The 13,095-nt window shown below is 35.2% G+C and overlaps 1 protein-coding gene across 2 annotated transcripts in view; it reads right to left on the reverse strand.

The window, feature by feature from the left end:
* WDR33 (WD repeat domain 33) overlaps positions 1 to 11,464 on the reverse strand; it is an 84,518-nt gene extending 73,054 nt beyond the window's left edge. Inside the window, exon 1 of one of the 2 annotated variants that reach the window (XM_006913444.2) lies at positions 11,289 to 11,464. The gene's annotated coding sequence lies outside the window, so the exon portion shown is untranslated. Of the gene's footprint in view, positions 1 to 11,248 lie in introns of both variants that reach the window. The other variant, XM_015590583.2, reaches the window with a different exon arrangement.
* Between the last annotated feature and the right edge of the window lie 1,631 nt (positions 11,465 to 13,095).

A 13,095-nucleotide genomic window follows, 5' to 3' on the forward strand; every position in this document is an offset into this window, starting at 1 on the left:
ATAAATACTCAAGGGTTGACATTTAATTATTTTTGCTGCTTCATCAAAGACATTCTTATGTGAAATTGGCTTTTCTTTTTTTTTAACTACAAGTGTGAGGTGGTAGTAAACATATAATTACTACTAGTACAGTTTGGTGCCACTGCCTTGAATCACGCTAAGGAATCAGGAGTTTTATCCATTATTGCTTTTGTATCATAAGCACAAATGTCAATTAAAAAAAAAAGAGTAAAAAGGCCTCATAATATCTCAGTATTATTATGAAAATAGTTCCGATCTTTGAGAACTCACTACTGACTTACACTTATGTCTAAATAACTATTACAGAAAAAAACTTTTACAACTGCAAAGTGTGTTAGCAATTTATTATTACAAATTATTCACAAGAGATGTAACCAATACTAAAAGTGTGATCCATTTCCAACTTTCCAAATTCACTGATGAAAATGATCAAGCTATGCCTTCACTTGATGAAATTTACCTTAGAAAATATAAAGTTCTATGGATCTAAAAATAAATCAATAAATAAAACTACTTTGGTTGGTTACCCTGGTTGTGATTAAACAAACAAACAAAGCAGGGCAGTGGTATGCTATAAACACATATGCACATGCCCGAATTAAATTTGTTTCACAGGTAACATTTAATGAGTTGATAACTAAAAACTCAATTAAAAAAAAAAACTCAACTTAAAACATTGTAAAATTTCTCCCTCACTCGATTTGGAAAATAGAAGTCAGAATTCAGAATTTTGTTCTTAAGACTATTTTTCCATTCAAGTATATAGTACATGTACAATCTTTCTAGAGCAATAGGGGTCCTATCCAATTTCCTTTAATGACAAGATAGTATTAATTTATAAATGCGACAAATATAAATTCAGTTGCTTATTCTATGACGAATTAAGTTTTTTACCAAAAACCTGGGATAGTTTTTAGCTGGAAGCTCCGTAAGACTGAAAGACAACATACATGTCACATGTGTCTGTGATAGGCCCCTCCAAATGGAGAAATCAACCCAATATAATATTCCTGGAGAACTGACGTTAGCTTCATCATTACATTATTTAAAATAAATAAGGCGCAAGTCTAACAAAAATTAACTTAATGTGAAATAAAAGACAACTCTCAAAAAAAGAAAAAGAAAAAAGCTGTCCTTTCACATGTGCTTAAGGAATACTTTCTATCCCCAAATTGCAATCTACTAATAATTTAGAGGCTCCTTGGTATCAGTACAAGGGGAGTAATCTATACAATGGGAACTTTTTATGCCAAAGGCTCTGATGAGTTCAATCTTTACAACAAAACTACACCTGTCAGGCAAAGAGAATTACATTTTTTAATCACGAATATTTAAAATTTAGTTAGGTCTCTAGAACTATGCTCCAGTTCAAATACAGAGAAAACAAGTTAACAAAACAACTGTCTATACAAACCTACACTGTAAACAAGTGTCCTTTTGCAATCTATTATGTTTTTTAAATATCTGTTCTTTTGTTGATGATTTCGCTGCTTAAAATGGCATCCAAATGTTAAGTTCAAGTGCTGTCTAATGTTCCTAAGCACAAGAAGCCTAGAAATGCCATATGGAGAAGATATGGTTAGATAGGCTTGGTTCAGGAATTGGTTCAGGCATGAGTTGCAACTATTGCTGTTGGCCATGAGCTCAATGTTAATGAATTAATAGACATTAAATAAGGTATCTTTAAACAATAACATAGATTAAACAAGGTTATGTTTTGACTGGCTGATACAAATATTGTCTGCAGATGCTCCCAGGAATTTAACCCTTTATTTCCCCTAGGAGCAATAGTTCAGTATTTGCTAGTTCAGTGTTTGCAACAACTTTATAGAACATTACTACCATGAATAACAAGAATAAACTGGAGTTGTTAGCACTAACTATTCACAAAGGAAAATAATAGAATTGGATGGTACACACAGTGTAAGGATATTCTCTTTTAAATCTCCTGCATCTAAGAAGCAAATTCAAGACATATAGCAAAGTTGTACCACTCTAATACTATTCATAATCCCTCAAAGAATCCCTAAACCTTGGAGGAATAGGGTACAACATCATCAGAGTGCAAAGAACAATGAATTAGGGAAGCTAGGACTCTGAATAGGGTTCTGGTAACTTCCTTCTCTACCTTGGAGAAATTTTTGACACCTCTGGGTCTTTGTTTGCTTAATCTCCAAAATGAAGGAACAGGACTAAGAACCATTAATATCACTCAATACTTAAAATTTGTTAAGCAAAGAATGATTATGACAATTTTGTATTTGACATTCAAGAAAACTTCTGCTATTTCTAAACAACGTTACAACTGGCTGTGATTTCCAGAAGCCCCTTTATATATTTGTAAATTTCAGGAAAAAAAACAGTCTATGACTTAATAGAGATCTATGTAGGCAATCAAAAGAAATTGTTTCTTGAAAAAAATCTTTCAGTTCAGTTCAGTTCAAAAGCATATGGAATCAGAGAATGACTAAATTTCTTCTGCATATCTATATCATGAAACGTTATATAATCATTAAAATGTGAACTATTTTAAACGAATTGTACATGATCTAAAGTTAAGCGGAAAAATCAGATTGTAAAATAAAAATTACTATTATTTTAAAAGAACTGAATACTTTCAAGCACAAACCAAAAAATGAGAAGGAACACATAAAAAGAATTCTGGTAAAATCTTGCTGTTTTCTTTATACCTTAGATTTTTACAAGTTGTCCAAAACAGATATGGTTTACTTTTATAAGGAGATGAGTGGTGTTTTTCTTTAAAAGTATTCTTCTAAAATCTCTAGCTTTGTCAAATACAATCATGTGCAGCATAACATTTCAGTCAATGTTGGGCTACATAAAGACAGTGATCTCATAAGGTTATAATGGAGCTAAAAAGTTCCTCCAACCTAGTGAGGCTGTAGCCATCATAACGTCATACATAGTGCAATGCATTACTCAGATGTTTGTGGTGATGCTGGTGTAAACAAACCTACTGAGCTGCCAGTCCTCTAAAAGTATTGTACAATTATGTACAGTACATAACACTTAATAATAATAAATGATTATGTTACTAGTTTACATATTTACTTATTCTACATTTTTTACCATTATTTTAAAGTGTATTCTTCCTACTTATTACAACAAAGTTTGCTGTACAACAGTATGTGTTATGCAGGCAGCAGCCCCATATATCTTGTGTTTACTGTGTCTCTTGATTGCATCATTTTCTCTTGTGCTTGATTTAATTTCATGTCTTGTGCAGTAATATGCTGTATAGGTTTGTAGCGTAGATGTGTAGTAGGTTATAGCATCGAGGTTTGTGTAAGTGCACTCTTATGATTTCACGCAATGGTGAAATCGACTTAAGTACACATTTCTCAGGACATTTACCTGTCCATTAAGTGGTATATTACTGTATTTTCACAACCTTTGTTGGCATAGTCTTATACCAATTATTTCTGTAAATTTATGCTTATTTATTATGCTGAATTTATTAAGCAGTCTTTGCTTTTCCAAAGTATACTATATATAATTCTAGAAAAGCGTATATTACAATGGTAAAAACTACATCTGTCTTTCCATCTATACTATAAATTCCTTGTAAGCAAGAACTAAATGTTTTAAATCTTTATATTCCCAATGACTTACATACTGCCTGGCACACATGAAAATTTTAAGAGAACTTGTTAAAACACATGCCAACAGAAAATCACCAATGAACACCAGGTAGTACTTGCTGCAGACAGGCTCCACCAATGGCTGCTAAATAATGAGTAAAAGTTTGAGAAGAAACAGTATATTTATATAGTTTCAAAGTATCTCCTCCAAGATACTTACTAACTACAAAGGAAAAATAGTAACTATGTAGTGGAAAGATCCAACAAACAATATTTGCTCACAATAGTTTTTGTTTCTGTATCACAAGAAATGACCTAAGAGAATTTTCACCAAATTGAAGGGGTATATTCAGGATAGTCTCACTTAAAACATACGATGTGTCACATTTACAAAATAAACATTTTGTGGTGGGAGGACAACCCTTGAGACACAGAGATGCAGTCCATCCTCCAGAACAACTATTAACAGAGACAATGTAACAGTTGTCCTCTTAACTGTCCATCAAGAGACATGTCTTCTGCATTAAGACTCTTGGACAGAGGAAGCAAATGGTGGTTTTAACCAGTCCTACATCAGGTTGGCAGAGAATAGAGGCTTGATTTACAACTGAGATACTTCTGTGAAAGACACTGACAGACTGAATGACTGACTGACTGACAGACAACAAAGAAAAAGAAAGAAGAAAGAAGTTTGTGTAAAAAAAATCAGGAAGACTGCTCTAGTAAAACCAAGGAGACCATCAGATGTAACATATGAACCTTGAATAGGTCCTGGTTTGAAAAAGCAGCTATCAAAGACTGTTTGAATATGGACCAGATATTACATATTAGATATTACATATTAGAAAACTAATTTTCTTAGATGTGATATTGTATGCAGATATTGCATGCTTAAGCATTATGTGTCATGACGTCTGCAATTACTCTCAAATGGCCACAAAATATGTATGTATGTAGAGACAGAATACACTGAGTTGAATTACATCCCCTCACAATTCATGTGTTTAAATCCTAAACTGCAGTACCTTATTGGGAAATAGGATCACTGGAGATGTCTTTAGTGAAGATGAAGTCATACTAGAGTAGGGTGGGCCCGTAATTCAGTAGAATTGGTATCCTTACAAAAAGGGAAAATCTGGACACATGTAAATATTGGGGTTATGCTGTCAAAAGCCAAGGAACTACCAGAAACTAGAAGAGCGACGTGGAACAGACCCTTTCCTAGCATTTAGAGGGAACAAAGCCCTGCTGACACCTTGATCTCAGACACCTAACCTTTAGAATTGTAAGACAGGTCTTGTTTAAGCCACTCAATGTGTGGTTATTTTGCTATAGCAGCCCTAGTAAACAAAGAAAAAAAATAAAGCAAAATTAGAACAAATGTTCAATCTAGGAAGCAAGTATATGGTATAAACTTTCAATTTTTCTGTATATCTAAAATGTTTAATACCTTAGGATAATACCTTAGAATTACGAGAATAATCTGTTCTCCAGTAACCATCCACTTAAAGATATTAATAATACTTATCTGAATAAAAGGAATTTTTTAGTTTTTTGATTCTTGAGATTTTCTACATAGACAATCACATCATCTGTGAACAAAAACAGTTTAAGTTCTTCCTTCCCAAACTATATACCTTTTATTATCTTTTCTTGCCTTACTGCATTAGCTATGGTTCCCTGGACAATGCTGAAAAGGAGTGGTGAACATGGACATCCCTGCCTTGTTCTTGATCTCAGTATTTAGTTTCTCACTATTAAGTATATAAGCTGTAGGGGTATTCTGGAGATGTTCTATATGAACCTGGAGAAGTTCCCTTCTACATCTAGTTTGCTGAGCATTTTTATCACGAATGGATATTCAATTTTCAAATGCTTTTTTTGCATTTATTGATACAACTGTATGATTTTTTTAGCCTGTTGATGTGATAGATTAATTGCATCAATTCAATATTGAATGCAGAACCAGTCTTGCATAGCTGAAATAAATCACACTTGGTCATAATGTGTATAATTCTTTTTATTCATTGTTAGATTAAATTTGGTAAATTTTATTGAGGATTTCTGCATTTATGCTCAAGAGATATTGATCTATGGTTTTCCTCCTGTAATGTCTTTTGTCTGGTTTTGGTATTAGGGTAATGCTGGCCTCAAGAATGAATTAGGAAGTATTCCCTCTACTTCTATTTTCTGAAAGAGATTGTAGAGAACTGGTATAATTTCTTTCTGAAATGTTTGATAGAATTGATCAATGAACCCATCTGGGTCTGGTGCTGTTTTGAAAGGCTGTTAATCACTGAATCAATTTTATTATTTCTCATGCTTCCCTACCACATGCCTTTGCTTAAATCTTAAGACATACAAACATTTATAACACAACAGGGCAAAAGACTATAAAAGCTCGTACAAAATGCTACAGGTTTCCTGGTATATATCCAAAGAACTGAAAGCAAGTACATGAACAGATATTTGTACATCCATGCTCATAGTAACATTATTCACAAGAGTTAAAAGATGAAGAACAACTCAAATGTTTATCAATGGATAAATGGGTAAAGAAAATGTGGTGTATTTAATGAAGTATTATGCAGCCTTAAAAAGGAAACTTTAACACATGCTACATGGATGAAATAAAGCTTACAGATTTCTAACCACAAAATCAAACTCAAATTCATATTTATACCAATGGACAACAATCCACATTCTTGGTTGGGAAAATCAATTGCTTGACCAACAACTAACTGCATTAAATACAGCAAATATATATATTCATGGCCTTGAGTTAGGCAAAGCCTTCTTAAGATAGGATATCAAAAACAATCAACAAAATAAAAAAAATAAACTGGACATCATCAAAATTAGACACTTCTGTGCTTTAATAACATAAAGAGAGTAAAAAGACATCCACAGAGTGAAAGAAAATTTCTGCAAGTCATGTATCTGATAAGGGACTTGCATGTAGAATATATAAAGACCTCTTACAACTCAATAATAAAAAGATAATCCAGTTCTTTAAATGGACAAAGTATTTAAATCGTTATTTTTCTAAAGAAGATATACGAATGGCCATTAAGCACATGAAATGATGCTCAGCATCATTAGTCACTAGGAAAATGCATATCAAAATCACAGTGAGTTGTAACACTTCACATCCACTAGGATGGCTATAATCAAAAAAAGGGACATAACAAGTGTTGGTGAAAATGTGGAGAAACTGGAACCCTCATACACTGCTGGTGGAAATGTAAAATGATATAGTCTCTTGGGAAAAGTCTGGAATTTCCTTAAATCCTAAACCTAGAATTACCATAATACCTAGCAATTCCACTCCTACATATATTCCAAGAGAACTGAAAGCATTACGTCCAGAGATAAACTTGTACACCAACGTTCAAAGCAGCTTTATTCATAATAACTAAAGAGTGAAAATAATGCAAATATTTACTTACTGGATTACCAGTTTATTATAAAAGGATATAATTTAGGAACAGCCAGATAGAAGAGATACATAGGGCAAGGTATGTGGGAAGGGGCTCAGCAGTTCCATATTCTCTGAGCTCACCACTCTCCCAATCTCCAAGCAATCACAAACCCAGAATCTCTCTGAACCCTGTCTTTTGGTTTTTTTATGGAGCCTTCAATACCAGAGCAATTAAATCATTGGCCAGTGGCAACTGATTCAACCTCTGGTCCCTCTCCTCTCCTCTCCGGAGGTCCAAGAAGTAGAACTAAAAATTCCAACACCCTAATCACAGGGTTGGTTTTCCTGGCAACCAGCCCCCATCCTTAGGTGCTTTTCAAAAGTCATCTCATTAACATAAACTCAGGTGTGGTCGCAAGGGGTTTGTTATGAATATCAAGGCACCTTTATCACTCTAATCACTTAGGAAATGTCAAGAGTTTTAGGAAATCTGTGCCAGAAACAGAACAAAGACCAAAAACATATATTTCTTATTACAAATCACATTATCACAAGTTGGGGGTAGGGGGAGGTTCCTAAATTGATATTGAATGACTCCTTGGATATAGTGTTAGGAGGATAAAAAGGGCCTCATACACACAAATGAGACTACATCAAACTTAAAAACCTGTGCAGAAAAGGACATAATCAGCGGAGTAAAAAGGCAACCTACAGAAGGGGAGAAAATATTTGCAAATCATATTATCCGATAAGGGGTTAATAACCAGAACACACACACACACACACACACACACACACACACACACACACGAAAAGAAAACTCCTACAACTCAACCACAAAAAAAAAAAAACTCCTGCTAAATTTAACCTGTTGGTATTGCAGAGGGAAAACCTAAGTCAATGACAACACACACACACACACACACACACACACACACACACACACACACACACGAAAAAAAAACCCCTACAACTCAACGACAAAAAAAAAAAAATCCTAATAGCCCAACTAAATTTGGGTATGGGCAAAGGATGTGAATAGATATTTCTCCAAACATGACATATAAATGGCCAACAAACATGAAAAAATGCTTAACATCCTTAAACATCAGAGAAATACAAACTGAAACCACAATGAGGTATCACCTCAAACCCATTACAATGGCTACTATTAAAAAACAAAATATCAAGTGTTGGTGAGGATGTGGAGAAATTGGAAACCTTTTGTATTGTTAGCCAGACTGTAAAATGGAGCAAACACTATGGAAAACAGGATGACATTTCCTCAAAAAATTAAAAACAAAACTACCATTATGATCCAGTAATTCCAATTCTGAGTGTACATCCAAAAAAAAAAAAAAATTAAAAGCAGGTCTCAAAGAGATATCTGCATACCTAAGTTCACAGCAGCTCTACTCACAACAGCCAAGAGGTAAAAGCAATCCAAGTATCCATTCACCCATGGATCAACAAAATGTGGTACATACATACAACAGAACATCATTCTTTTGTAAAAAGGAAGGAAATCTCATCTCATGCTACAACATGGGTGAACCTTGAGGTCATTTTTGCTACATGAAATAAGCCAGTCACAAAAAAGACAAATACTGCATGATTCCCATCAGACAAGGTGTCTTAAACTCATAGAAACAAAGCACAATAGTGATTGTCAGGGCTGGGAGAGGAAGAGAGCTAGCTGTTCAATAGGTGTATGAATTTCAGTTTTGCAAGATGAAAAAAGTTCTCAGATCTGTGGCACAGCTATGTGAATATACTTAGCACTATTGAACTGTATCCTTAAAAATGGTTAAGATGGTAAAATATTTTTAACAAAAAAAGGGTCACAAGTTTTTACACTATGCCACTTTTGTAAGAAAGGAAAAGTAAGCATACACATACATTGGGTGAGTGAGAATGCGAGTGAAGAGCTTAGAGTCAAAAAGAAGACTTAATTTCAATATAGAATTAAATTTTAAACCATGTAAAATAACATTAAAAAATTAAATCAAGAATTTAAAAAGCACCCAAGAAATGAACACAAAAAGTCAAACTTGATAATCAGAAGTAATCAAATTGATCACAAACAGAAAAGAAAGTTGTTATTTCAAGTAACTTTTGAGCACAATTCTCTAACAGTTCATCTTGAGTGGGATACGTTCTAAGGAGGGACAAAAAGGACTGAAAAGAAATCAACTGCACTCACTAAGGTTTATAATAATGGCATTGTAAATTTGAATCCATTTTCTTTGTAGGAAATTCCAATGATAATGTTAGCTTTCACTTGGAATTTAAAATATCAATACGAACTGATCATTTCTGAAAACATATTTCCTAGCTTTGTCCACTGAATGCTTAAACAAGTTTCTGACATTAAACATACTTTGATCATGAAGATTTCTAATCTGCAGGCTCCAACTAATTAATTCTAATTCTAAAAACACTCATAAAGTCTTAAACTTTCCTAAGCAATCTCAAAAGAATTACATAAATACCTTCACAAGTGAAATACTTTAATATCTTTGTCAGTGTATTTGTTATAGTTATAAAGCTTTACTGTGACCATACTTTCTTATTCTTAAATACGAAACAGTTCAAACTTTAGCAATAATCCTATAATGATTTTCCAAAAGTAATGTGAAAAGTGTGTGGACTTATTACTTAGCAAAGAGAGTTCTGAATAAGCACCTTAAGTGGTTAGTAAAAGTTATTAAAGCCTTAGGTCAAGTTAAAACTGTGATGGCAAAATCTGTCATTTTAATATTTTTCAAGTCTACGGCCATGCCACCCTCAACGTGCCCCATCTCGTCTGATCTCAGAAGCTAAGCAGGGTCGGGCCTGGTTAGTACTTGGATAGACCACTTATGAATACCAGGTGCTGTACATTAAAAATAAAAACAACAACATTTTTCACCAACCAAACAATGCAAGTTAAGCCATCGACTTCATTGCTAAAGACTTTTTTCTAAAGCACTGTGATGTAAAGCCAACTTTCTACCAAAATTGTTCCCACGACTATAGAAAGATAAATTGTACATTGTTTCAATAGGCTAAATATGGAATTTCGACCGGAAGCACAAACTCAAATCGATACAATATTTTTACCTTCTTCTAGGCAAGACCAATTAAAAAGTGCAAAAGTATGGTAATAAAATATCAGTGTTAAATGTAATTAAGATATGGGAAAGAAAAATGCCACCAGAAGAACAATGTTTCTTTTCCCTAACAGTCTCTAAAAGTTCTTTATGAATTAAACAGATATACCACTGCATCACGTTCACAAGGAAAAAATAGAGCGTGCAACTAGATCTCCAGAGTGTACTTAAAAGTCAATTCAGCGCTCCCAAGAGATATTCCTTTTAACAGAGACTTTTTTTGTTCAGTCTTTACCCTGAACAGTTAACTTAATGTCACCTACGCAGGAAGTACTTCAAAATATTCTTGACAGGCTTTCTGTAAGTAACCCGTAGATTTCTGATTTGATTTAAACAGACCCAATTACGGAATTCTCTATAGACTCGCCTCCTTCTTTTTTCTATGAATGGGCCACTAATCACAAGGGTTACAACCAAGTACCAACATTTGTTTTCTTTTTCTTTTTTTAAAACAATTTTAAGATCCTAAATATCTAGTTGCCAAAAGTCAACTTGAAATCGGAGATATGGAGGGAGTTTTTAAAGAGACTCTTGTAGTGAGCATGATCCAAAACAAATAAAATAGGAATTTAACTATTCCAAAAGAACAGAGTTTTTACTTGTCAAGCTATGGACTTATTCCTGTTAAAAATACCGATTTCAAGCCGCGATTTCTAGGCTGCACCTTCTGCTGTCTCACGGGTTTCTCATTAATTTCCCGTGACCCCTTAAACCAACCACTCCAAGCCCCACTCAGTTCAACTCTTAGCCAAACCCCTTCCACTCTCGCTCCAAATCTCAGTTTATTGCACTTCCTTCCTCCAAACTTCACTCTTATCCGTGGCCTACCGTCTTCTTCTCGCCTCCAGTCACAAGTCAGGAACTTAAGCCTACCATACTCTCCTTTCCCGGTCGGCCTCAAGCCTCCAGCCCCGTCTCCTACGGCTCCAACCTGCCTCAAAGCACCTATCCGACGTTGCCCATCCCAGCTTTTTCATCCTGTTCCCAGGCGCCCCTCCAGGCCCCCTAAGCACGCAACGGCCAAGCTTGAAAATGGCGGAAAGTGCCGTCACCTGCTGCAAGCTAGCGGTCCCGGGCGGCCACCGCACTCACCCTCTGGCGCTGAGCAGAGAACCTACTAAATGGCGAGTGAAATGTTCGTCTTCTCTGCCGGGAATGTCTCTTCTATGGGCTTCCTCCCTCCGCCCCTCTCAATCCCGTTCCTCCAAAGGAGCAGCCGCCATCTTCCCCGGTGAGCCACCGAGCACGCCCTTACGTCACCACGCACTGCCGTACGGCTTTACGTCACGCGAGCGTGAGCCGCCAGGCTCCGGAGGGCTCAAACTGCGCATGTGCATAGGTGAGGGGCAGGGAGCAGGCCGGATGCCCACGCGGCCTAGCTGATTGCTTCCTTTGTTCTCACGGATAGGATGCCGACTCTGCTTCGGTATCCGGGATGAGTGGAGGGAGTTTGGCCGTTCTGATTTTCTTCACATTGTGCGCTAATAATTTGTTAGGGGCAGTGCAGCAATACATTAAGGTATGCAATCAAGCCTACGAAGAGTCAAATTGTGAACAAGACAGTTGACCTTACTAAGTCTATTTATTCATGCGTGAAATGGTGGCACCTACCTGACAGTATTTTGAGAATTTAAATGGACGTTCCTAGCCGAATGAAGCACACAGTTGGAGTATACGCATTACCCTAAGTGATTCGTGCCTCTAGGTTATTTCCTTCCCTCACTTAAGAGTCAAGAGACCAAGAACAGAGCCCTACGATAGAACCACTTTGGAAAACTTCCACAGTGTATACAGGAGCTGTCCTGATCTTGCGATTCAGCAATTCCACTCCAAGAGTAATACATCCACCAAAGGTTTGTACTAGAATATTTATAGCAGCCAAACACCAATAATCCAAATATCCATGAGTAGTTGTACAGGTAAATTGTGGTTATACAATGAACTTCTACACAGCAATAGGAAATAATTACTGATAAATGCAACAACCTAGATGATTATCACAGATATTGTTAAATCAGGCACAAAAGAGAACGCTGAAAGATTCTATCTATGTGAAGTACAGAATACAACTTTAAAACAAGTATGTTGTCTTCTAACTTTTGGAAAGTAATTTGGCACTATGAATCAAGATTCTTAAAAATATTTATTAGTTTTGACTCTAATCCTTATAAAAATCTACCTTAAGAATTGTCTAAGTAAAGGGTGAAAAAGATTTGTGTACAAACCTGTCACGGAGGTAGTATTGATGATAGCAAATAAATGGAAGCAACTTAAATGTCCAACACTAGAAAATGGTTAAATAATAGCACATCATACAACAGAACACTACACAGACATTACAGAGCATACAGTACAAACTTTTTATGATGACATCAGGAATGCTTATGATCTAATTTTAGTGGGACATCAATATGAACAAATGTAAATGTGTGCATGTGTATGTAATGAGAAATAGCTAAATAAATAAAATGGTGGGATTAAGAATGACTCTTTTCCTCAAATACATGTGTTTTGCTTTTGTAATCACCAAGAGTTGAAAAGTTTTGTTTTTTTTTAAGCAGTAACAAAAATTTAAAAAGCAGTAATAGGTTACTGACATTGCATGTTAAATTATTTATTATTAGATATGTCTCTTGGTTACCAATTACAATATCTAATTTCTTGTCCATTGCTTAACATCACACATCACTTGGGAGATTTTTCCACTTCTCCACTTTGGACTAGATTTGGAAGCTACTGGGCATTATTAATAAGTATTAGAACCCTGAACTCCTCAGATGTTAGGAATTTAGTCTTCATTCCCTCAATTCCAGGAAGGGATTATGATAAACTTGGGAGCAACAAGCAAAGATTTGAGAAAGCAAGAGTTTTTTTACTCCAGGCTAGTATTAAAACACAA

Source organism: Pteropus alecto, unplaced genomic scaffold (genome assembly GCF_000325575.1).
Source record: "Pteropus alecto unplaced genomic scaffold, ASM32557v1 scaffold725, whole genome shotgun sequence".
Classification (NCBI taxonomy): Eukaryota; Metazoa; Chordata; class Mammalia; order Chiroptera; family Pteropodidae; genus Pteropus; species Pteropus alecto.